The sequence below is a fragment of the Vidua chalybeata genome, chromosome 1 (assembly GCF_026979565.1).
Source record: "Vidua chalybeata isolate OUT-0048 chromosome 1, bVidCha1 merged haplotype, whole genome shotgun sequence".
NCBI classification, from domain to species: domain Eukaryota; kingdom Metazoa; phylum Chordata; class Aves; order Passeriformes; family Viduidae; genus Vidua; species Vidua chalybeata.
In genome coordinates this window covers 104048522-104074655 of record NC_071530.1, presented here as the reverse complement: position 1 = coordinate 104074655, position 26134 = coordinate 104048522, and the positions used below count along the sequence as shown (strand labels likewise).

The following is a 26134-nucleotide window of genomic DNA, read 5'->3' as shown; positions in this document are numbered from 1 at the left end:
TTCTCAGACTCTTTTTATCCTTTAATCTTTCCCACATCCAACATGGTGATAAAGATACCTAAGCAGTACACAAGAAAAATTATCTTGTGCCATTAGCTGCAAACAGATGCAAGACAATGTTTCCAATATGAAAAGCAAGATAAATGTTGCCACCTCTACTCAAAAAACTCAGTTCTGAAAACATTCTTGGACAGGGACATCCCAGGCTGCCTTAACTGCCCATCTGCATGTTTTCAAGGCCAAATGGACAGATTGGAAAAGATACTTTCTTTAATGGAGCACTTTCTGTGCTTCTTTGGGCCAAACACAAAGCATGGTGCAATTAATGGGAAACCTTTCTCTAACTTCAGTGAATATTTTTATTCAATCTCTATATCGTATGCCTGGACTGTTATCATCTCAAGGCAACAGCAAAACATTATTTCTGTTAAGTTCTTTTCAAATTAAGAGTAAAATAACAATAAATTACACTGTCAAAATGAAGCCAAACCAACTATTTAACATCCTATATATCTGTGGGGTTTGTATTTACTATTTTCTGGCTCCTACTCACTAAAAAAACCCCATCTTATTCTGCTAATGCACAGCTTGGTTTATTTCTCAATAATTTTTCATTATTCTAAGCAGAGTTCATATATCCCTACATACTCCCACCATTAAAAGAACTGGGATAGCCAAACCTTGCACAGAACAATAACAGTTAATAACAATAACAGTTAATTTGTGATTGCAGTTATTTGTCCCTGAAGTAACTTGCAATGCTGTAGAATATGGATTACAACAAATTGAAATTGGAAATCTTCATCCCAAGTGATATAATAACCACCCTGAGGCCAGATGCACTCATTTCAGCCCTCAACTCTAGCAAAACTTTGGATGCAACCTATGAGCTGCTAATGTGTGTATTATGAGGTTTCAGGTGTGGGAAAGAAGTCTCATGGTGCCATCTGAGAAGCTGAAGGGCAGAGGACTCCTTAGAGGATCCTTTCTTATACTGCACTGAAATGGGAATCACTCAGCTACTTCACTCCTTTCTGGCACGGCTAATCACATTAATACTTTTGGAAATGTAGCTCTTGAGATCTTTCTTGGAGTAAGGATAAACATGCACAGCAAACAGGTTTCCACTATGTTCCTCCAGCACTCTCTCAGCTAAAGTTCATGTTTTAACAGGTTGTAGACATTGTACCCACTGGCAAATTGGTAATAATTAAGTTTTCTAAAATAGCATTAAGTTCATGCCAGTCTGGAAAAGCATGCTCCTCACTTCATCAGAACTTATTTTATATTTTCTTCTGAATCTACAGCAAGCCAAACAGGAGTTTTTTTCAGTATGCTTCAAAGCTAATCTGGATGTCCTGCATTTTATTCCCCCTCACTGGATCCCTGCAATGCAGAAAATGTTCCTTCTCAGGAGACCTTGAATTAAAAAAAAAGTTTTCAAAATACCACAAAAGGCTCTTGAAATATTATAAATGGATAGGCTGACTGATTTACCTAAAGAGGAAAATGGCTAAAGGCACCTTTAAAACCATGAAAATAATATATTCAGGGAGCTACACTTGTCAATTATACTGTAGTGACAATCCTTAGCACTTCTAAAGAGAATTTGACATCCCCACCATAGTTTTAAAATATGATCTATTAGTCTGTCTAATTGAGAAACATCCAAAGGGATGTAGTAGTAGATTAATTAGTTAGGTAATAGAAAATGTGACTTAACAAAGATATCCCATCAAGCAGAGTACTTCTAAAGGATACAGAGACCAAATAAAAAATAGTCCAATCTTTGCTATCTATGAATATCTTTTACACATCAAGGTTTATGAAAAGAAAACTTCACCCAGTTTTTTTTTTTTTACTTAAATCCATAAATCCATTTGCAATCACGCAACAGTCCTTAGGATGATGGATAAATTCTCTTAAGGCTAAAAATAGACTAGTGTGCTATATAAGATAAAAAAAAATTAAACCTTGCCTCAAAGATAGGAGAAAGATGTGAAAAAGTACAACTAAGTGGGACATGCCCTAAAATACTGATTTATTTTCATTTTTTCCCTATCTGAATGGCGATGAAATTTTCATATACTGTAGCAAAAAGAGTATATGGAGGCAAAGAACCAAAAGGACCAATATTTCACAGCATAATGAAGTCATGACAGGCACAGGGGATATAATGGAATTATCGAGAAAATGTAGCCTTAATATTTGGATACAGAAAATAGCTGGGATCAGGAAACACTTGATCTGGTTTATAGACTGGACAGAATATTGTGGAAAACCGTGAAACTAAAAACAAGCTTAAAAGATGGAGCTATGGTTTGACCAATGAGAACAGCCATGTTACCAGCTGTGTTTTGGATGGACTGGCAATATGGATGCTAAGGAGGATGTGCAAAAACTGGTAAAAAAGTGAAAAAGCTTATGAAAAGTGACATTTGTCTGTATAGAGAGAAAACGACAGGCTTTCAAAAAAATTGTGGAGGAAGATTGGCTAAGCACTGCTATATGAGCTTGGATGGCAAGTAGGATGGAAATGTTTAGGAGCAAAAATACATGTATTTTGAGTCTGAGCTGTCAATGGATCTTTTATGAGGAAGTACTGGAGAAAAAAGCAGAAGACAGATAGGATGATCTGCCCAAAAGGAATCAAATGAACACATAAGGAGAATAACAGAGAAAATGCTTGTGAAAGCAAAAGATCATAGAGTTATGAAAAATCAGATTTAAAAGAGGTGGAAAAAAAGAAGAAACAAAGAAGCAAAAACCAGAGAGAGATAGAAAAATCAAGCCAAAACCAAAAGGGAAAAACCAACTATGTACCATAGTGCACCTTCCAGGAAAGAAAGAATAAGTATACTCTGCTCAGCACTGAAGAAAGAAGTGTTGTTTTTCTTAAATATTTAGTGGACAATTCTTCTGCACGAAATCACTCCAAACACAAAATCTAAATCACTCTCCTGTTTAAATATGTTAATATATGTCTAGAAAAAATTTCTATCCTACAGTCTCTGATTTCATCAGTATTTTTCAAAGAATATGCATCATATTCCATAATTGTGTTGTCTGAACTTGTACATCAATGTTTAGGGCAATTAGCAGCTGGAGACAGGGCTATCTGTTCATGCCATGAGTAGCTGAAAGGAAGCCAATTAAGGCTTTTATTATATTGGTATATTTTGGTCAGAACGGGAACATTTAATTATTCATGACATAGAGCAAGGCAATTGATGAACACATTAATAAGCAGTACAAATAGCAATTCTGTAGACAGCAGACCACAACTACTTGATGGCATAGGAATAAAGGACATGTTAAAGAGATACAGCATTGCAAGGATGAAGAAGAGCGCTTACTACTTTCAACATTCATGTTACATTTGCTTTTGTTTTCTTGAGGTTGCCCTTGGTAAGAACAATAGAAATATATTCATTCTTGTCCCTAATGTGGTGTCCCTAATGCATAACAATTTCCTGAAATAACCTAGTGGCTAGAAAAAATGCCTATTTAAATCCTATGTAATTAAAATGAAAATAAATGCAAAATAACCAAACCTGAATGCAGAAATCACCTTATTTTTTTACAAATTTCATGTAACTATATTGTCTACTCATGTGTTCCAAATTTACTCATAAAACACATCTTTGAGAAACATATTCTTTCCCTTAGATATATGTTCAACCTTCTGTCTTAGAAAAGATTTACTGATATGCCCCTGAGCCCCTCCAGCTTCATCCAACAAGACTGCAGAATGCAGAATATGCTGGGGCAGAGGAAGGACTCCTCTTCTTGAGCAGCAGCACTCCTTGTCTCCTTGTGGCACTTAGAGGGGGAAGAGGTAGAGCTCAGGAAGGAGGGAGGGGTGGGAGGATGGTGTTTTACTTTTCATTATTCTGTTCTGATTTTGAGTGGTAATAAATTCAATTAGCTTTCCCGAGTTGAATCTATTTTCACTGTTACGCATGGTGGTAATTGGTTTGTGATCTCTCCCTGTCCTTATCTCAACTCATGAGACTTTTGTTTTTCTCTCCCCAGTCCAGTCATGGAGGGGAGTGATAGAACGACTTTGGTGGGCACCTGACATCCTGCCAGGGTCAACACCCCACAGGCTGATGGACTTGTGGTTGCCTGGATCCTCCTTCTTGCCCCATTTTGAAGGCAGGGATAACATTTGCTTTCCTCTAGTCCTCAGATACCTCTCCTGACTGTCATGACCTTTCTAAGATGATTGAGAGTGGTCTAACAATGATGTCCACCAGTTCCCTCAACACTCGTGGGTGCATCACATCCCATCTGGGCCCACAGACTTCTGGATGTCAAGTTTTACTCCATAGTGTCCTCCTCCTCAACCATGGGGAAGTCTTCTTTTTCCAACAGAGAAGTCACCAACAGAGACACCCCAATTAGGCATAATTAGGGCCACAGCACCTTGGGTCTAATATCTTTGTGTGTTCAGAGACCAAGGAGTGAGGGATGTTGATTTTTTTTTATTGTTTGGTGAGTGTGGTTCTTCTAAGATACCATTCAATGAGTCAGATGACACTTCCAAATCTTCAGGTGTCTGCCAGGTCCAGAAATTGAAGCACTGGGACAGAGGTGGAAGACATAATGTGCAAACACATAATGCGTTCACGTGTATGTTCAGCTCTGAGTGAGGAGGGCATGTAATCATGTGCACAAATTGAACCAATGATGCTTCTTAGCAGTACTGTTTATAGTTGTGCTCTCATTTTACGCTCTGTGGTAAACAAAGATAGGTTCCGATTTCCATGCTAAATTCCCAAGGTTCTCAGAATTTGCTTATTTATTTAATCCCACACTATGGAATGTTCTCAGTGAAATTCCTTTCCCCAGTTCTCAAAATTTACAAACAGATGGAAAATACGATTATGGTAGAAACTTCCACATGCTCCTCATGCAGAACACTGCTTTATTGAAAAGGTCTTGATATTTTGCAGCCATTATGTGGGGCCTTTTTGTTACATTGCATCACATTAATGAAAATCTAGACATCAATAAAAGGATATATATTATAAAATTCATCTATCCACATATTTTATTAAAGGTGTTCAAAAGAAAATGAGGTCTCAAATCATCTCCCTAATACATTTTGGCATGTAATATGAACAATTCAGTGCCTTGGGTAAAACTCTCAAAAGAACATCTAATTTTTGCTTCTGTGTCAGCAATCACACCAGGGAAGTGATATTTACAATATAATTTAATCTTGAACAGTGGACAGGGAGTCATAAAGAGAAATATATTGGCCAGTCAACTAATTCCAAGTGCATGGGGAGATCAATAAGTGGAAGAAACTGGGAAAAAAACCCCATAATTAAGCTTTAGCTGATCTTGAGGAGGCCCTTGCGAATGGTATGCATATCAGAAAAAAAAGAAGAGAGGCATCCCACCAATGGCATCATAAAAACTGGTGGGGTTTTTCTTCTCTCTGCATCCAACAATTTTTAGTTTGCATATATTTGTGGTATCAGGTATCAAATTTAAATTTGACTACTGTTTCCATCCATGTGTTTTTGGTGAACAACTGTGGTGGTCAGTACCAGAAGAGTACGTGCCTAAAAGTTTTGGGCTTGGCTTTACTTTCTTCACGTCTGTGGCTAAAAGCAAGTTGATTCGCCACTAGGAGTGTCACGAAATCTGCAGTCACTAAGGTAACCTAACACATAATTACCTCTGAGTCATATCTAAATACACTACAAAGTCTGCGAGATTCTAACAGTAATATGTCAGCAAAATTTTGACACAAAGAGACCGATTTTTTCAATCCTCTCAATAGTGTGACTGGCAATACGCAGGATTGCACACAAAGATCTTGGCTCTACAAAAAGAAGTACTAAACTGTGATTGTCTCCTCTTCCACACTCCTGATTTGCACACAAATTCACAGTCAACTTAAAAAAAAAATTCTGATCTGATTCAGTGAGTAATAATATACAGTGCAATTAGACTACTCATTACTTTCCTGTGGTGTAGGACAGAGTCTGACTCGACAAGGTACAGCTGGAGAGCCTGTTGTGAATTCAGAACTGCCAATGGACATTTTCTTCTCCCAGAAAGAAAACAAACAGGATATTAAATCTGTATAATGTGCAAGTAAATATTTAATTGAATCTGTATAATGTAGTATTTACTTGAATCATTTAATAAATATCATATAGGCAGTGTTGAAGCATATACCTCATACCCAAATTTAGATGTTGCATTTTAACCTCCTCAGTCTGGGGGATGATGAGCATTATGACCTTAATATTTTTTTTTAAGCAGAATTTGCAATGCATTTCCAGAATGCTTTGTCTGGGGAAAGAGCAAAAGGGAATGAAAAGGAAGATACACCAAAACTGGGAATCAGGTTAACACTGGTTACTCCCACTAGCCCACCAGAAAGAACTTGCAAAGCCTCACAGAAACTGTCCCACATCATAACTATGACTAAGAACATCCTGGAAAAGTCACTTCATAGTCATTTTGGTATTATGGAGCTTTAACTGTAGCAAACAAATATCACCACTATGATCACCCTGCTTGGTCATGGATACGTTCCAAGCTCTGTGTGCCCAAGCCAGGTTTCTCCAGTGAGGCAGTAGGAAAAGAGGAGAGGCACACAGTGCCAAGAACGTTCTGCTCATATGCAAGACCAGCTAACTCCTACATGGGAGAAAACTGACTCCTGGGAGAAACAGGAAAAGCCCCCTCTGAAGGTGTGAGATAAAAGAGCTCAGCCAGCAGGGCAGAAAACTCATTGGGTTGGTAGAAAATAGTCATGCTTAGATCAAAACTTAATCTTTTTCATTATAACCTGTTCCTCACAGCTCAACTGAAAAGTAAAAACCAGTAATTGTGAGTTCAGTTAGGCACTGAATATGAAACACCTGATTAAAAGTCAGACAGTAACAGGATTCTTTATTTCCTAAAACATTGCTATAGTACTGAACTTCATGAATTTAAGGTTTAAAAAAGCCCACAAACAACTAAAAGCTGAACCAAATCCTCAAATCCTTGTCTCATTTCACCTCTACTGGCTTAAAAAAAATAAGAAGAAACCTTAAAATCTTCTTTTCAGAGGGAAACATTTGCCACAAATATTTTCTCAAGTGATTTTACCAACCATTTTTAAGGAGGACTATTTTTCACAGAATGCAATAAAATGATTTTGAGCTACGGCAAACTGGGAAATAAATCTTAATTTACGAAGAATGTCTGAAAAAAAATTACTGGTACCTTCAAAAAGCTGCTTATCAAGTATGTCATAGAGTAAAATGTGACAGTAAAAGGAAGAGAAAGTCTGTGTGCAAATTGTTCTTCCCCCGCACGGCACAAGATAGTGGCTGCATCCCCTCTGGGAGACAATTCTGCCCTTGAACAGAGGATACAACCTTTCCTCTTCTGCTTTGAGCCTTCATTCAGTTCCACCTAAAACACCAAACCACCCACTACATTTAATCTATTAATTTACAACAACAATAATTTAAAAGTTTTACAAAACCCCTGTAGCAGTAAATTTCATTTTTGGATATGATTCTGATTGTAAACATAAAAAAGTAAAAAATAATATCTCAGACTTTTCTGCTATTATTTATGCACATGGAATTTGCTTCTACTGCACTCATGCCTCTTTTTTTTCCCTATTTTTTGGTGAATTTTCCAATAAATAGAACCAATGGTCTGCACATACCTAGAAACAAGCAGATTTAAACATTAGAGAATACTTCTGAGAAGTTTATCTTGAACTTCTTTTGTATATGTTTACTTATGCATACAAATGGCACATGATAAGAATTTGATTGTAGGAACTATGTTTATCCAATAAAGAATCAGAAAAGGATTCTATTAATAAACAAGTAAAATCGAAACAAAACTTAATTACTGCATACAAACTAATGAACCCCTGCAAGCAAGCTAAAAACTATTCAGAGAAATAATATTTTCTAAACAGTGAACATGGCTTAAACATTTCAGAAAAGGCTTTCAGAATAGCTTTTAAATTAGGAAGAGAGAAAAATGACTGAAAAAATTATTTGATGAAATGAGTTATTATGAATAATAATCTGATATTGGATGGCCAAACAGGAAAAATTAATAAACCATGCTTATAAGCTTGAATTGCAAAGGTCAGCTTTGCAATGCCACAGAATTTAACTGTGACTTGTTTACTTCCACAGTTTGTGACTGATCTTTTACCAGCTTGATGAAACCACACAGGATGACACTGTGAGGAATATGGTGGTGGTACCCTTATATTAGGTGCCATCTAAAATGCTTGTGCATGAACTTGACATCCATTTTTTCAAGAAATGGAGATTTGAGGATGATTTCTCTTCACTATGTGCATGCCATACAGAAGCTCATCACAAATCACTGTGCTGAGATACACAAAATGGTAAATGAACATCTTACTCCTGAAGGATGTTTAACTTCATCAGCACATGAGGCATTTATACAGTGCATGTTTCACTCTTGGGGGCTCAGAGGGAATACCAAAGCACCAGACGCTGTTATTTTACACTAGCCTTGTCTGAACTTCACACATTGCTGACATGAAACACAATAATAAAGAATGGAATTAAAACTTCTCTTTATATATAGAGAGTAAAGAAGTCAAAATCAAAGAAAATATCCTCAAGAATATTTTCATTCCACTTGAACTTTGTTGCATTAAGAAGCATTCATTGATACAGAAAAATTGAAGTGAGGGAGGGAGTGGAAGAGAAAGCACTAAAAAAAAAGGAGGAAGAGGAAGTATGAGCTTAATTCCCTTTTTTTGCCCGTTACTATTTCCAGCAATGCCCCAATTGATGTAACTTCACAGATCTCAATGGAATTGTTCCTGAGACCAACACGACTATCATGAAATGAATTTAATTTCTGCTTTTAATATTTGATGGCTTAAAGAAATAGTATAGAGTAAGAATTCTCCATAATATTAAGTAGGTAGAATTTTAAAACTATTTATAATGCACTTTAAAAGGCAGTGTTATTGGTAACTCAGTGCTTCATCACACAAAACTACCATAAATGAAATACACTTTAAGGAACTCCTGAAATTTAATTTACATGCAATTGCAAATGATAGAGTGTTCATATACTGGAATACCATACACTTTCAAGTGAAAAGCTTTGTCTTTAGGTTCTACTGCAAAGCATCTTGTCATGAGTATTTAAAAAAACCCACAGAAGTAGTGCATTTGAAGTTATTTTTAATTAAAAGAAGTTCTAATATTCTGTAAAATAAACAAACAAACAAACAAGCAAACAAACCTGCAGAGTAATATGCAAATATGCAATAAATATTTCAGAATAAATACTTCAGAAAAATGTTTCTTTAGAAGAGTAACACCATAAGCAGGCTACCATATATATCAAACTGGTAATATATGCAGAACGTTTTGTTAATTCCTTGTTGCTTACTCCTCCCAATTTAATCTAATTTAATTTCAAGGTGAAGGGCAAGTGCTTTCTACAATCTACTTTAATTTGTGTACTAAAAAGGCATACTCCCTTAAACCTGAATAATAAGCACAAATCATTTTCACTTTATTACATCTTTCAAGTATTCAACTGAAATCTCATCTTTCCCCTCAAAACATCATATGTTAAATGTCAACATTATTGTGTAAGTTCAGGAGAAGACACAGTGGGCTAAGCTGTTTGTCCTCATACATGTCTTCATGTCCTCATGTTTTTCCTCATGAGGCTTATAAAAACCATCCATAACTGCTACTGTGGAGCTACAATTTATTGCTGACATAGAGTACACCTTGTGAAAAGACAGCAGGTCTGATTTTAAAGCTATGAAGTAACAGAATCTGCCTCATTTCCAAGAAAATTGTTCTGGTAATTAGCCACTGATCCATAGGTGCAGCTAAATATGTCCAGTATCCAATTCCAGCTAATAGCTCTGGAGATTTTTCAATAAACCTTTTCAGAAGCCCTTACCATGAGCCATATTCCCACCTGCTGCTGTGGGACAGAACTATTGCATGCCCATGGCTACTTTATACACTTCATACCAGATACAGTTCTTCTCAGATATGCAATTACATTGTTAGGCTCTATCAGTAACTGCAGATTTGTTCTTGTGAATTCCCCAATGTACAAAGAATTTAACTGAGATTAGACACATTAACCTGTGCTTTCACAAATGCAACTCAGAATCATGTCCAATGTTCAAGTAAACTAATTTTATTTTTCTTTCAGATTTTCAGCCACTACTTTTTAGCAATGTTAAATCTACTGCAGAAACAAAATTACACTACCCCCATAAAACAGTAGCTGATCTAAAATTGCATGTCTACCCTCTCTCTTGGGAAGTTCACAGTAAAGGCAGACTCATTGATGGTTATCCATTCTGACAGTCAGGCTGACCACTGCCGAAACAGCAATGCATGTGAGCGCTGGCAAAGCAACAGGACACATTGCTTAGAAAAACTGTACTACTGCAACTGAAATATTCAGTGTACTTTCAGAGTGTGCATTTTAAGGCACTGTAGAGAAGATCCAAAGAAGGAGTACTGTAAGATAACATGGATGGTGGGTTTCAGAAAGGTATGATTTTGGTAGTACTACTTTCCAGCAGATGAATAAAGAATACCGGTTTCAGTAATATCCATTTTGATATTATTTGAGCATGAATTTTATTTAAAATTAAAATATTTTCACTTTTAAAAAAGCTTCTTTTAGTTTGTAGATGACAACTGCTTGAAGGATATTAGTAAACTGATTAGTAAACAGAAGATGAAACAAAACTTGTATACTCTACAAACTCACTGAAATGACACCAGATAAGGACACGTGTTTAGATCCAACAAACACAGTTAATCTTTACATGAGTGAATGTAATGGCTTGACTCTGCTGGATGCCAGACACCTACCAAAGCCTTGCTAACACTCCCCTCTAGAACTGGACAGGGGAGAGAAAACAGAATGAAGGGTTCATGAGTTGAGATAAGGACCAAGAGAGATCACTCATCAAATATTGTCATGGGCAAAACAGACTAGAATTGGAGATATTAATTGAATTTATCACTAACAAAATCAGAGCAGGAAAATGAGAAGTAAAATAAGATCTTAAAAACACCTTCCCTCCACTCATCTTTCCTTCCCAGCTCTACCTCCTTCCCTCAGTGGTGCAGGGAGATGGGGAATGGGTGTTACGTGCCGTTCTTCACACGTTGTTCCTGATGATGCTTAGGGAGAAGAGTCCTTCCCCTGCTCCAGCGTGGAGTCCCTCTCATGGGACGAAGTTCTCCATGATCCTCTCCAACATGAGTCCATCCCATGGGAAACAGTTCTTCACAAACTGCTGCCACACGGGTCACTCTTCCACAGAGTGCCATTCCTCAGGCACAAACTGTTCCAGTGTGGGTACAGGGTCAGAAATCCTGCCAAGAGACTTGTTTTAGCATGAGCTCCTCTTTCCATGGCTCTGCAGGCCCTGGCCAGGACCCTGCTCCAGCACAGGCCTCCCATGGATTCACAGCCTCCTCTCAGGCATCCACCTGTTCTAGCATTGATCTCCTCCATGGGCTGCAGGTGGATCTCAGCATCTCTGTGCTCCTCCATGGGCTGTGGGGGCACAGCTGCCTTACCATGGTCTGCATCATGGGCTACAGGGGAATCTCTGCTCTGATTCATCCTTCCCTTTCCTTCTCCAGTGCCCCTGGTGTCTGCAGTGTTGTTCCTTTCACATATTCTCATCCTGATCATCTCTAGTTGCAATTACAGCTGCACAATAAATTCTTTTTCTTTTTAAATATGATATCACAGAGGTGTTACCACCATTTCTGATTAGCTTAGCCTTGGCCAGTGGCACATTTATCTTTGGAGATGCCAGGGATTGGCTCTGCTGGACATGGAGGAACCTTCCAGCAGCTTCTCACAGAAGCCACCCCTGTAGCCCCCCTGCTACCTGGCCATACAAACTCAGTACATTCTATCCCTCACCTCTGAAAATCATATATCTCAGAATTATCACTAAAATCTACATTCACAACACAACCTGCCCTTGCATCAATAAATGCAACCAAATTAACAAAACAAAATTCCTCACACAAAACCCAAAATAACATCATCACAACACAGAAAAAAAGAGGACAATTTACACAAAATTCAACCCTTGTCCATTCACCACAATTATGACAAAAATTCCCCATGATCAATTCACTCTTTGATGTTGTTCATGATCTGTTTTGCCCTTTACTTCTCCCAGTTACTATATTTATCTCAAAATCTTTATGACCCCATGTTTTGGCACCAAAACCCCTGTAGTGGGTTGACCCTGGCTGGATGCCAGACACCACCAAAGCCTCTCCCCTTTGCAAATGGACAGGGGAGAGAAAATATAATGGCGTTATCAACACCTTTCTAGCTACCAATGCAAAGCACAGCTTCGAGAGCTGCTATTAAAAAATTAACTTAATTTCAGCCAGACCAAATACAGTGAATATGCTGAGAGTTTAAAAGGAATGATCCTACTATTTTTAAAATGTTTTTCATTATTAGGATAAGTACTTTATTTGCTGATGATAAAGCTGTGTTTAGAAGAATCTTGCAAGCTTTTAAAAAGTCATTCCTCTCTTTTCCTAAATGAAAAGAGACTTGCAGGTCAAGTTCATATGTAGAGGAAGTTCAGAGTAGAACTCTGGAAACAGCATGAAGAGGTCTGTGATCTCTTCTACCCTAAGTGAATAGGAAGAAACCTGCTAGGCCTGCTAAGCCTGTTAACATTGCTTGAGTTCCATAAGACTGTGTTTTAAAAGGAAGTTTTTATGGGTTTTATAGAGCAGTTCAGAGTATGATCTCAGACAGTTGCAAAGTGCATCTCTGAAGTCTACAGAAGAGATGGTGTACAAGAACAATAATGTTCTGTTAAGCATTATTTGCCAGGCTTCCTCAGTAATAAGGTTTATACAATCCCCCATCTGTGCACTCATGCCCATTCTTCCACCCACCAACCTACCTCCTGCCCCGCCTCCCTGCTTCAAATTTAAACTGGCAGGGGTTGAAATATAAGATTTGTATGACCCCTGGAAGTTTTGGAAAGAGAAGCAAATCCCACCGGTTTCCTGACAGTGGGAAAAAGCATAAAAGAAGCTGAATTTTCTCTAGAAATGAGTTATACTTGGACCTTTTTTGACTCCAGGGACACAAGGTACCACGGACACAATCCATTGACAGGACCTTGTTAAGCTGCACAGTGTTGGAAATAGTGGCATCTGAAGATAAAGAATAAGAGCAAAAGACACAGAGAGCATCATGCATCCTCCAAGCTCTCCCCGTTTCTTTCAGTATCTGCTGGCCTCCCGAGTACACTGCTTAGGAACCTGGGAAAGCCAAGGAACTCAATGAATTGATCCCATCTCAGGTTTCTTGCAATCAGCCCTCAAGGTCTGCCTGATGCAGGAACTGCTCTCAGGCTCAGATGTTGACACCTAATTTGCTCCCATTGGTCCTGCAGTTTGAATCCTCTCAGCTGTCTGAGCACCTCCTACAGCAGAGCTGGGAAAGTTTCTCCATGTACTCAGGTTGATTTGACCTCAGTTAATTCTCACCTTACTGGGAAGTGTGAAAAAGAACATTTTTTCTCTTTAGTTTTGAACAGTGTGATTATTTGGACTGAGTATGCAGCTATATTTTCTGCCATTTTCTCATAAAATTTTGAACTCAAATCTGATTGAGACAACCATAGTACCTGTAAAGATGATTACATTCTTACAGGTCTCATAAAAAAATAGGAAGTCACGCCATAGCTGAACATTTAGAAGTTCACTTCTCATAACTTTATTATTCCTGTGTCCTTTCAATTCCTGTGTCCTGTCTTGCTCAGGGCAAGATCCTGCACATGTGTCAGGGCAATTCCAAGAACAAATACAGGCTGGGTGAAGAATCGATAGTGAGCAGCCCTGAAGAGAACTTGGAAAGTGTTGGTTGATGAGAAGCTCAACATGACTCAGCAATGTGCATTTGCAGACCGGGAGGCCAGCCCACATCCTGGGCTGCATCCAAAGCAGCATGGGCAGCAGGGTGAAGGAGATGATTCTCCCCCTCTGCTCTGCTCTAGTGAGACCCCACCTGCAGTACTGCTGCCAGCTCTGGGCACCCTAAAGTAAGAAGGACATAGGACACCTGATGGAGTGAGTCCAAATGTGGGTAACGTAGATAGACAGAGGGCTGAAACACCACTCCTATGAAGACATGATGAGAGTTGTGGTTGTTCAGCCTGGAGAAGATCACAGTACCTAAAAGAGCTTGACAAGGCAGCTGAAGTGTGACTTTTTACAAGGGCATGGAGTGATAGCACAAGGGTGAAAATTCAAAGAGGGTAGGTTTAGATTAGGTATTAGGAAGACATTCTTTACTGTGAGGATGGGGAGGCACTGGAACAGGTTGTCCTGAGAGGTTGTGGATGTCCCATCCTTGGAGGTGTTTGAGGCCAGGCTGGATGGACCTCTGAGCAACCTGGTCTAATGGAAGGTGTCCCTGACTGTGGCAGAGAGTTGGAAATTATTTTTAAGGTCCCTCCCAACTGAAATCATTCTATGATTCTATGAATTATGACAATTGTAAAAAAGCATTATGTCTATCTCCTTTTCATTAATGTTCCTGGGTTGTTTGTTTTTGTTTTTTTTTTTTTTTTTCATAGACAGAAGCTCAAGAAACTGGAATGTGTTGTAGTAGGAAGCTTTTTGGATTAGAATTCTACAGTAAATTTTTTAATGGATGTTCTAAATCCAAAATTGTACTAGTAGAAACACTTCTGCTAACATATCTGCTAATCTTCTACTAAAAGAGCATGTTATTATAGCAAGCCTGAATATCCCACAGTCATGCAGGTAATAAAAGAAAAAAATATTTTGTACTTTCAATTCCAGTTCACCCATATTCTTAAAAGTAGCTAAACCAATCCCTAACATCTGGAAATTCAAGCTGTCAAAGTTTATCAGTCCTTGTTTCACACATTCTAAATCTCATCCAACGGGAGAAATTCTGAAGGTTGTAATATTGTCTTGCTCTGTTCAGACTGGAGTGATTCTGCTCTGGGTGATGCCTGTGTTCCTCAGCACCACCTTTGACCTCCTTCTGGAGGTTGATAGCCCCTTCGCAAAGCGACAGGTTTGCTATAGCGTCCTGCTCTGGTTAATTTGGTGGGGTTGTACTCACTTTTAATAGGCAAACTGTGGAAATCTTAGACAAGATAGTCACAGGCTTCTGCCTACTCCTTCTCACATGGCAGATAAAACTGTTGTTACCAGACTTTGTGGTTGCCGCTCTCCCACGGCCTGAAGTCCCCAGCAATTGTTCATGTTGGTTTTCCTCAGCCCTAGTTGTGATTAGAAAACAGGTTGAGAGCAAGAATGCAAAGAACGAAGTTTTCTTAAAAAAACACTGAGTAATAAAGTTACATTTATTCTCCTAAACTGGCAATTTTCATGGCATTGATCATCAGTATGGCTAAAAGCAAATAGTCATGTATGAAATTTACCTGGAATGCAATCACTCTGCAGGAATATTCAACAATGAACTCAACACAAGGCTCCTGTTTCAAATCTCTTCTAATGACCAGCTGGATGCCCCTTGTGAAGTTAGAATAATTGGTAAATTGTTTTCTTATTGTCAGTAACTGGATATTTTTTGTTGAACACTTAATTATAGGACTTTTTTCAAGCTGGGTGCATTCCTAAATGAAGCTAGTTTTTTTTTGGTTCTTTGTTTTAAGGGATATTATTCTTCCCTTTTCTTCCGAGGTAACTTCACAGATGATCTTCCTTGGCTTTAAGATGATTTGGCCTCGGAAGTACACTCCCAGGGACACGTAAACAGCACTGTATTTCTGAAGAGTAATGTTCCGGTTGAAAGAGAAGATATAACCAAGTATGATAAGAAACATGAAGAGTAGTGAGAGGAATATGAAATGCTCAGTGGCTAACAGCACTTGGCTGCTTTGGAGACAAAGAAGATAATCATAAGCAAAGAAACTGGCTGGTGGTGTTAAACTACTGCCTGAAGAAAACCTTTCCAGTTTCACCTCCTGGTCTGTTATAGCTTGTGTTACATATTTTTTAACTTCTTGGACTTCGGGGTATGTAATGTCATTCTCCTTGAAGCATGAAGAAACAGAATGTACACAGCTTCCCAGAACATCATATGATACTGAAGAGAAGAAGTGAAACAGGAATGTCTCAGTGACGCCCACAGGAACAGTCACCATTGCCAAATTGTCAGCATGCCTCTGCAATGCCAGACCACAGCGAGCATATGGATAGTTTAGGCTTCCTGCCATTAGACTGGATTAGTGAAGCAAATGCTCCATGCGTATCTAGTCTAGCTTTGTGTCAGAGGGGAAAAAAAAAAAAAAAATCCCACTACACATAGCCTACTGGACCTAAGAACAAGGGCTAGTTCTTGGGAAACTTCCATGGAAAAAGCCTGCTGCATTCATCAGGTTCTGCAGTACCTCCCTGGAGAAACCCTTTGTGTGATCTGTCGTTACACCCCTGAGACCATGAACTGAGGTGTGAAACAAGAATACCCTTCCCTTCTGTAGAGCAAACATGACTGACAGCTCTGCAAAATCCCTCCAGCAGATGACACTACCAGGGATTTTCATTCTGTTACAAATCACGCAGGCTGCACGGCAGCAATTTGTGCAAAGCATGCTCTCGACAGCCTCTCCAGGCAAGAGGGCTTTAGTGAAAGACATACCCAGAGAGAAAGATACCCCCAGAACCTTCAGTGAAAAAATATTCTCTATAATTTGAAAGAGAAAACCTCAAGTCTGATAGAATTGGATATTTCAGGCATTTTCTTTAGAAAAACATTAAACCCAAGCCACAAAAATCCACTTTGTGGATTACCAAACTTTGGTCTCTTTAGTAGCAGATTCTGGTACAGTTGGCAGGACTGTAGTCTCTGTTGCCAAATAACCAAGTCATTTACTACATTTTCATGTATGGAACATGGAACATTATTACATTTCCTTATGGAAGATTATTCCAGTAAAAATTTAGTGTTGAAATTTGCAGTATACTGACAAAATAGAGAAAATCAGAATATACTAGCCTGTGTTACAGTTGACTAAGTAGCTAACTTTCACCAACCTGAATGAGCTAGAAATATGGTTATATAAAATATTCTTCCTTTTGAAGCTGACATGTTATTTATATCCCTGTTCATGACTGAAAAAAAAATACAAATCTGAGATCTAGGAAGGGTTCCAACGAATATGCTACAGAGATAACATAATATACCTGTACATTTGTTTCACTTCAGAGAAGAAGCAAAATAAAAAACTGGACAACAGTTAAACAGCAGGTTAAATATTGGTTAATATACACATCTATCATTCTGCAAACACACATCAGTTATACTAGCTTGAATAATCCTATGCATATTAATCTATTTGCAAATAAAAATTCATAATGCTAAATATTTGTGAAATAGAGGACGTTCATGCCAAACACACAGTTGAATACAGGGCTTCAAACATTCTTTTCATGTTTGCCTTCCATTTTTTGGCATATTAATTGAATTTTCTTTTGTACTGGCACCATACAGGAATGATTTGATCAAGAACTCTTTAAATATTAGCAATAAGCCAGAGCAGCCTCAGAGGAAGGAATCTTGTTAGTTGTAATGTAAATGAAAACACATGCAATGTTTATTTCTGGCATAATACTATTGTGGCCTCTCCTGTAGCCAAAACCATTATAACCCAACATAGTATAATTAGATGTCTTCTCAATTAATATAGAAAAATGTCTTTTTAAAGCTAGTTAAACTTCATGTCAGGTACCAATGTATGTTTTTCTTAATACTTGAATATATTGTAAAACTGAAAATAACAATTACCTAAGTAATTATAACTTCAGTAAAAGAGTATTTCTAATTATCTTACTTCCCTTATAAATTCTCACGCCAGAGTTAAAAAAAGAAACTACACATCACTATGTAGGCTTGCTCTTCAGCAAAAAAATGCCATGTACAGCATCCTGCAAAACTGATCACATTCCTCTCTAAAGTTATTATTCAGTGTTGTCAGCTACTAGTTATTTTACATAACAAAATTTATTCCAAGTAAAATACCTTTAAAATATTCTCTGGAAACATGCTCTTTATAATCTACAAATATGAAAATACACATTTGTGATTTAACATATTAATTATAGGAATCTAACTGTTCTGGCAATCCTGCACATCCCTCTTGTTTGTTCCTACACATAAAACTTAGTCACTGCTTGCACAAGGAAATATTGGAATGAAGATCATTCCAGATTGGGTGCACAAAAATAGGTATGTTTAAATAGGTCATAGCAAGATGCTGTTGGTAGAGACTGAGTAACCACTTTTATAAACTCTGACTTTGTACACACATATTTTCCTAACAGCTCCTTGCTGTGCTGGGTATTGTGTTCTCAAGCATAATTTTATCATTTATAACAAAGGTACTTCCATGCAGCTCCACTGCTGAAACCAGACCGTGGAATGAAATGAATTATTCTGCCAGCTTCTTTATGATTCATTTACACTCATCATTCAACATACTGGATGAAGTTGTAAGCCTATAAAAGAACATGTCATTGGTGCCACTGGGAACTTGAAGGTTTAAGATATTATGACCATGCATGATAAATTGCAAGACACTGGAAGAATTACAGATATTGCGATTTCTAAGAACTACAAAATTCATACAATGGTTTGGGTTGGAAGGGGCCTGAAAATCATCTTTTTCTAACCCCCTGGATATGGATTTAACTAATTAACAATTATTAATCTAAAAGTGTACACATATACTGTATTCACATGAGGCAGAGATAATTGTGGTTTATGCATTACATTATTTTGAAAAAATCTGCTTGCCATATTCATGACAATGCAAACACATTCACATGTGTTCTTACTCATCCTTTTCATAAATATTAATTTACCCAACTGATGTGGAAGTACTGTTTTTCTAAGCATTAGATAATCCTTCAGAAAATTTTGCATTCTGAAATGGAAATAGTCTTTTTCCCTAGATAGTAGTCAGTGATCAGAATAAAGGTAAAACTTTCAACTTCATCTTTCATTCAAGACCACGATAATCTATGCATAAATAAAAACGAAATGAAACGTGAGCTCAGCATTCTCTTACAGCTATTTGTTATTCAATAAAGTATGTTATTCTATGTTTATGGAAGATTTTCTTATGTAAGCACTTACTGCTCAACTAATTTCTGTCCTGAATCCAAAATTATTGATAGAATACCAGATCCTTCACTGGCTTAACATATATCAAAGGGGCTCCTAGTTATTGACAAGATAGGACACAGACCAAAAATGGGATTCACAGTTTCTTACACACTGTTCACTGCACTCTGTGCTGCCCATCTGTTCTCCTCCTAACCTTGACATGGCAACTTTCAAACAGCAGTGGTGCAATGCAATCGTGAGGGACTCCGTATGGCCTCCTGTGGTGCAGATCGTGACACAGAGGAACATCCCCATAAGAAGGAGTCTAGTAAGAACTGGCAGCTAGTATTTTGGAAGGCTGCTTTAAGACTCCCTCCTTGCACTGCAAGGAAGAAAATCCCACTTCTTAGAAGTTATATATTGTTGGATTATGACTGCTTGTGCAGTGAAATGTGCCATGTACAATGTGAATTAATCTATAATATTATAACTCACAAGTAACAGAGAAGGAAAAAAAGAGAAAAGTTTCCTTTTACAACTTCTGGAGATGACATTTAAAGTGGTTTTGGGAAAAATTATTCAAAAACTTCTTTGTGTAAAAGAAAAAGAAAAAAGAACATCCTTATCAAGTGAGACAACAAAATACTGTAGTACATTTATATCACTAAAATATTTGTATCAATGTTAAGAGATAAGGATAAAAATGAATCTATTAATCATATTTTAATGCTGTGGAAAACTGTTTGCATGTAAATTACTGCAACACCCACAATGACTTGCGTTTTCACCCTACAGAAAAAATACCACCAGACTTCCATCAGCATATTTATAGTGCCTAAAACCAAGCTGGTGTTTTGAGAAAAGAAAGAAAAGAAAAAAAAAAAAAAAATCTTGATATGTTATCAGCTGCAACTGAGGAATAAATGGAAAGGAAGGAGAAGTGAACTGTGACAGATGATAACAGGAGGTTGCTGAATTTTTCAGTTACTTGCAGGCTGCTTGTGGGAAGAGGTTGCAGCAGTGTGCTCTTGGCTGCACCACGCTTCCACTGTGACTCCTGTTGAACTTGAGGGAATTAGACATGGGCACAACTTGCCCTTGCTTTTACATAGCTCAAGAACTTGCTTGGAATGAACTACAGCTGACTTCATTAAGTTTGCCATCATACCAAGTGGTGGTACTAAAGCTCTATGCATCACAACGTTATGTTTTATACATGAGCATATAGCACTACTTACTACGAAGACTGCCAAATACCTTATAAACCTTTCTTATAACCTTAACACACCTCTGTGTAAATGAGCTGACATTTTCTGTTACTGGGAGTTTTCCTTTGAAGTATTTAAAAACTTCAGCCAAAAGAATCCCACTATAAACAAAACTAGTGAAAATATTTTTCTTGGCTTGTTTAAAAAAAGAAAAAAAAAAGTGGTCTTAGCTTCAGTCCTTCGGTCCCAATTCTTCTACTTGCTCCCCACTTGCTCAGGGGGGAAGGGGAATGGGGCCTGTGGTCAGTTTGTATTGGTTTCTTCTGCCTCCTCACACTCTTCCCTTGTGGGTCCTTCCCACAGGCTGCAGTCATACAAGAACTGCTCCAACTGTCTCTTTTCCATAGGGCACAATCCTTCAGGTACAGACTGCTCCAGGAAACAGTCTCTGTGGGCTGCAGCTTCCCCCAGGGCATATCTGTCTCTTGCAGTATGTGGTCCTACACAGGCTGCAGGTGGATCTTTGCATCCCTGTGGATCTCCATGGGCTGCGGGGGCACAGCTGCCTCACCATGGTCTGTGCCACTGGCTGCAGGGGAATCTCTGCTCCAGTGCCTGGAGCACCTCCTCCCCTCCTCCCTTGCTGATGTTGGTGTCTGTAGGGCTGTTTCTCTCGCATTTTTCTCACTTGTTACAATCAAAATTCTAAATCTGGGGGGAAATAGGGACAGAAAATTGTGCTTGTGTGTGATCTTCATCTTAGTCAATATGGTCTCAGCTATGGTGTACTCGAGAGGTCTTTCTAGAAGGCAATACAGTACATTCTCTCAATCACTGATAGAAAGCCCAGAAGCAAGATCTGGCCCTAGTTTCTCTCTAGCTTTGCCTCTCTTTATGCAGTCCATTAATTTAATCCTATATATGCTTCTCAGAAAACAGCTTTCAACACCATGAATATCCAGATACTCCCATATTTGCCATTTTTTGAGAAATGAGGACTAAATGAAATAATTAGGCAAAGCCCTGCTGTGACCTAATACATTTTTCATTATGTGTATTGAGAACCCCCCACCCCATTTTATCAGAGTCCAACACATCAACATTTGCAGCCAGTTTCTCTGATCCATTGTGCAGATTCAATTGAATTTGAGCTCAAATTCAGTTGTACTGGCAACTGGACCTGAACTATGGAATTCAGGCTATGCTGAAAGCAGAACTTTATCCTATCCCACCTCTGTAATGCCCTTTGAAGAGGGAGGGTTTATATAATGCCTGAATGATTTTTGCTTTTCTATTTCCTTCATATATAGTCGTAGCTCTGTAGACTATTGTTGTATAATTATATAGTCCCTAGCTAGCTCCAGTACTTTTCCCTACCTTTTCCCTGCCCTGATAGGCAGAAAGATGAAACATTTTTCAGAGGCTTCAAGCCCTGGGGGGTCCAAGGCCCCTATCCTATCTTGGTTGCTTCTGGAAGCCAAGGTTGAAAGCAGCTGCTTGAGACACATTTTCATAAACACAGTTTAGTTCCTATCTAAAGGGGGGCTACAGAAAAGGTGGGTTCTAAAGGGGGGAATTAATTTATCACCTGTGCTTTTAATTGGGGATTCTTGTCAATTATGCTAATTTTCTAAACTTATAAAACTGTAATACCCACCACAAGGGGTGGGTATTTTTCCATATCTGCCCCTTAGAGCCCTCCAATAAAGACCACCCTTTATATTATCTCCTATACTAATATCGTCTCAAAAGTGTGTTATTTCTACATCTTTAAGGTATCAATATATTACCTGTAGGTTTTCTAGTTATATGTCCCAACCCCCTGAAATTATCTCATACAAGAAGGATTTCAGTCTGCTCCTCCCCTTCTTTGCCACAGGATCATGTTTTTACCAAAGGCACTGATAAGTGCCTGTCTTCTAACAAAGCAAAGATGCTGTCCTGTGATCAAAAGGGCTGTGCAGTGCTCTCTTCCTTCACTGGCATACCTAAGTAGATTGCAAAGCTGATCAATTCACTAAAGAGGGAATTGAACTCCCGCTGCAATTGTTCTGGTTTTAATCCCAGCTGGTTTCTCAGCGTTTCCCACATAATAACACCCCAAGCTCAGTTAGAAATGTCGTTCTCATTTCTTAGCCACTCCACTGAGACACTGAGTTGAGAGATTGTTCTAATTGCTAGTGGTGAAAATGTCCAAGAGGACTTGGATACAGGCAATACATTTACACATTTATTTATTCTGGTTCATTCTAACAATGCCTAGGTGCTCTAAGATTGGACTTTTTGTGCACATTTAATTGACAGAATTTTCTTTCTTTTGTTAACAGTCACAAAACCAATATAAGCATGAATACCTCAGAAATGTAGATTTTTAGAACGTGAGTATATGGGAACATGCACTGAGTGTTGTATTTTATTTAGTATTTGAGGACAGAACACCTGACTCCTCACCTTATTTTTACCTAAATGCATACCTATCATATGTCTAAGAACTTGGCCCAAGCTTTCTTTACCTTTTACTTTAAAAGCCAAATTAAACACTTGACAATAATTCATCTCAGTGGTTGCTCTTGGCATTCTCACCATTTCATACAAGGGAGTGGGCTGTAATGGGCTGTAATGGGCTGTAAAATTTTCTTTGGGGATGCATGGTAGTGGATATGTTGAATAGAATTACACTTCTGTAGTTGATTATTTCTAGTTTGGCCGGGCACTGATAGTACTAAATGCATTATTGTGGTAGTCTTGGGGTGGGATGGGGAGGAAAGTAGTGAAAAGCAAGAAGTATTAAAAGCTAAGCAAAGATATAACAACAGAGTAATCTCCCTCCTTTCAAAGAAGTTGGAAATACAATTTTTGTTTCTTGTTTCCTAATGTATAGCACTGTACCACAGCCCCACAAAGAGAAGTATTCCCCACAACTGAATGAGCATTTATCTTCTATTCAGACTTCTAACACAAATGGTCGTAAAAAATGAACTAGCAGAGAAACTCAAGGACAGGCACACAACCTGAAAATAATTTACTTATTTTCCCCCCAGATTTACTAGATTTTAGATATCCTTTTATGTTCTTTATTTTGTTGCCAAAGCACTTCTGCAAGGCTACCAATGGGCAGCATTGCTTTTTTGCATGATTTCCAAGTTAATTCTTTGTTCCCAAAAAGTAGTGCCATTATTTCTTTCCTCTGGGGGAAAAAAAAAAAATCACACTATAAGGGGTGAGATGATAGGGATAATTAGACTAAATCATGGCATACAACACAATGGGAAAAATATCTTTTATGTAGACCACCTGTCCACTTATTTTTGTAGCCTGAATGATGTTTTGTTTTGTTCAGGGAAACAAATTCACTTAATAAAATCCAAAACACAGATGGCAGCTGCTAGGAAAAACCCATACAAGATTTTGTTGCAAAGGGTATAGAAGTGATCTGAGCTGTGAATGGAAGAATGAAAACTTCCGTCTCTGCCTGTCAATGGTGCTCTTTTCCAAGAGCTCTCTCTCATGCAGCCTGGGATTTAGTTAGGGCAGAAATTCTAATCCAGAATGTGAGAAATAAGGCTTTCTTTCACGACACTCTGAGTGAGCTATCTCTTAGATATTTCTTTTCATGCATCTTCATTATTTTATTGAAAAAAATTTGAAAAATAATGCTTGACTCTACATAGTGTTTGTTCAGGTTTGTTTAAATGGATCAGGAGAAAATTTTTAGATCTCCATTCCTCTTACAGGTTCAAATGCATATTTCAATGCAAAATCATCTAAATTTAAGGAAAGATAATGTTGGGGTTTTTTTTAAAGACAGTATTGTCCTCTATTAGACTAAGTCTGATGTCATATTAAATTCACAGATTCACATCAAATGTTGATATCCTATTCATCTGAAAACATACCATAAGCTATCTACAAATAATAGGAAGAGCAAGAGTTACTCAGAGAATGACTAAAATGATACAATTTTACATATTTTAAGTCTCTCTTTGCAAAGTCCACAGAGCAAGAAAAACAGACTTGTTATTTATTCAGTCTGGTACTGCTTGGAAGTTTAGGAACTCAACTCAATTGAGGACATTTCTAGATGACAAGTCAGAAACACATGAAGTATCTCAGGATGATTTCAATCTGGCCCAAGTCCTTCAAACACAGTTATCTAAGTACACAACTTAACTGGGGGGATAAAATAAGGACTGTGAACAGCCAATTAATTTTATAGTTTAGATTCAAAAATAATCTTTTCATAAAATGATTTTGATTTCATGGAGTGAAAACTTTAGTCATGTTGGGGGCCTACTTGATCATTTTCCCTTAGAGAGGGGACCTCTTCCATGGGAATCTTACCTGTCCTCAGCGAGGAGGGCAGATGCTTCCAGATTATTATTCCCCCAGAAAACAGATCCCTATACAGAGGGAGCAAACAGCATAAAGACTAGTGCAGACATCTGGTCTCACACAATGAAGTTCTTCTGTAATAGAATAACAGTAAAACAGTCTCTGAAAAGATTTACTTTTCTGGAGCCAGTCTTTGTAGAAGATCAGTGTCTGGCAGATTCTGGTTGAGCATCAGAAAGGGCAGTGTCAATACAGATTATGAAAATAGTTGGTCTGAAAGATCCAGAAAGATCATCACAGAATCAGACGATTAACATAGGATTGGATTATCATAGAATTCAGTTCATTAACAGAGAATTCAGTTAGTGATCATAGAACGATAGAATGGTTTGGTTAGAAAAGATTGTAAAGATAATTTGGTTTGAACCCCCTGTCATGGGCAGGGACACCTTCCACTGGACCTGGCTACTTAAAGCCCCATTCAACCTGCTCTTGGAAATAAAAAATTCTTCTGTTTGCTCACTTATTACATATATAAGTTTTAAAAAAAATCCTCTTAAAAGATCTTTCCCAGGAAAAAATCCTCAGAGTTTCTTACCAAATTAGCAAAATGAAAATGTCATAAAAGTTGCAAATATGCTAAGTTATTAGTTAACTAGCTCTAAGGCAATTGGTAATCACTATTCTAAAGGCTGGTCACAACAATAAAACATCACTTGAAATTGAAAAAAATAAGGTGGAAAATACACAGGGAACATGGTGGAATTTTGGCACTGAAATCGTACAAATCAACATAATTTTTCTCACAACTCAGGATAATTGGACTGTAAGCCACTGTTTAACAGGAGTAAATCAGGGCAGTTCAGTTAGTAAGCAACTTTTAATTTAAAATAAATGGACATGCATCATACAAAGCTCAATTCTCATCTGTTTGAAAGCTTTTACTACTCTGGCAGCAGATCCACTGTGGAAACATGAGAATGTAGCCTCAGGGAGTACAGGCTTGCCAGATATCATTGACAATGTATGCTCTGATCAGATCTATTACATGCATTGAGGGCCTCACCAGATTGTTCTGAGAGAAGGAAAACAGGTTCTAGAAGTTAGTAATTCACTGGGATATCTTATCTATAGGGAAAGTCTAACAGACACACGACAAAACCTTTCTGTGATTATACATGTGAGTGAATGAATCAATAAAGTGCTACAAGGATTTCAAATGCACAATGGTGCATTTGAAATGATGGATTTTCCATTACATATAAAAAGTTTACTTGAATTTATTCATAAGCAACCAAGCCATGTCTGAGATATGCTATATTCCAAACAAGTGTAGACAAAGTCTCTAAATCATATCTTAAATGCACAAGTTTGATGCCATATTTATTGTGAAAGGGGAAAAACTTTGA

At 37.9% G+C, this 26134-nt stretch overlaps 1 protein-coding gene across 3 annotated transcripts in view; it reads right to left on the bottom strand.

Moving 5' to 3' along the window:
- Positions 1-26134, bottom strand: part of DLGAP1 (DLG associated protein 1) — a 399684-nt gene that overhangs the window by 137523 nt on the left and 236027 nt on the right. The window lies entirely within an intron of this gene.